At 43.5% G+C, this 1,543-nt stretch overlaps 1 pseudogene; it reads right to left on the bottom strand.

Moving 5' to 3' along the window:
* Window positions 1-736: 736 nt before the first annotated feature.
* Window positions 737-1,338, bottom strand: LOC118725828 (annotated as a pseudogene).
* Between the last annotated feature and the right edge of the window lie 205 nt (window positions 1,339-1,543).

The raw sequence follows: 1,543 nt of genomic DNA, 5'->3' as shown, positions 1-1,543 counted from the left end.
CACTAGAGTCCTGACACTGGAGGTTCTAGTCATTCTTCCTGGAAAGTGTCCAACTGAGTCACTGGAATTTTCTTATTCTTAAGCAGGTGACATATAGGACTCAAAAAAGGAAGTCTGGAGGGATAAACATTGTGTGGTTGGTGTGAACTTTTCTTTGAGGCACCGCTAGGTGACCTCAGCCACATAGGGAAGTCTATTGACAGTGCATAAAAAGCAAGTTAACCTCTCAGGTAAATGTACAAGCTTCCGAAACCCACATTTCACATGAGCATGCAGACCCAGAGCTCTTGGGCTGGGGCTTTTGTACTCATCTTTCAGGTCTCACTACTTCAGTGCATTTTATGGAACTTCTTTCGTTGCAATAGCTTTCATTTTTGCCCCTTTAAGGGTGCTTTCTTGTCCCTCAGATACCTAATCCATTGTCTTTCAATGGAATTTGATATCCTCTCCAATGAGAGTTTGCTTTAAAGTATAAAGCAAATCATCAATGAAAAGCCTTCTAGACCTTGATCACTTAAGGCCTTTCAGGACATGAATCAAGGGGTGGGGGTGCAAAAGATTGTGGGACCAGAGTTCTACCAATGAGGGGGCCCTCATTGCTGTTGTGTAGGGACTGCATGACACCCACACTGAGCCTGTCTTGTGGAGGAGGCAGAAAGGGCAAGGCTGCGTATCATTTCTGTAGCAACAGTCATTTCTCTTAAGAGATTTCTCACCCCCCCCCCTCCTTTTTTTTTTACTTTGGTATTTCATGTTGAATTTACTCCTGGGCTTTAACTTTTTGTTTCTTCAGTATCTTCTGGGACATCTTTTTCTTCTGTGCAAACTCCTCTTATGGCTTAGGGACAATCTGCTCTTTTTCAGTAACAGTCTTCTCAGTGTGGCAGGGAGAGCTCATGGGGGGATTAACCCACCTGGAGCTCTCTAAGTTCTGTGCTGAATCTTGGGAGCTTTGTTCAGCTGGATGCGCTCAGTGACGAGAGTCAACATCTAAACCCTTAAGTCAGCATTGCTCTCTGAATTTTTAAGCATGTGCAGGAAAAAATAAGCACTCTTATTGGGATGATAACCTTGTGTCTAGCCCCACTGTTTGACCTGGGCACACCTACCAACACCACAATTGTAATGACAGAATGGCACACATTGCTTCTATAAAGTGACATCCTTCTGATACTTGGTGGCTTTTTGAATATGCATATCCTTGATGTCCTGGGAAGTTTCACAGGTGTTCTTAAAGTGAATATGAAGATTTGACCCTCTTGATTTGCATGATTTTGTGGAGTTTTCTGGATCAAGTGAATAGCGAGCCGTTTTCAGAGGTCACTTCTGGTCACTTTTGGGAAGAGCTCCCACCCCTTAACTTTCAATTAAATTTTGCAAGACCTAACATGTTGTCTCACTGCAAAACAGATAAGACAAAAGGATTTTTCAGTCCAATTTTGGCTTTTAACCTGAGGGAAAAGGCAGAAGTAACAGTGTCACAGGAGCAGGATTTGGGGCCAGGGCCTGAGTTCAAGACTCAGCTCATGGCTTACCATCCATG

Source organism: Pipistrellus kuhlii, unplaced genomic scaffold, assembly GCF_014108245.1.
Source record: "Pipistrellus kuhlii isolate mPipKuh1 unplaced genomic scaffold, mPipKuh1.p scaffold_m20_p_1, whole genome shotgun sequence".
Lineage (NCBI taxonomy): Eukaryota > Metazoa > Chordata > Mammalia > Chiroptera > Vespertilionidae > Pipistrellus > Pipistrellus kuhlii.
This window is presented reverse-complemented; position numbering and strand designations above follow the sequence as displayed.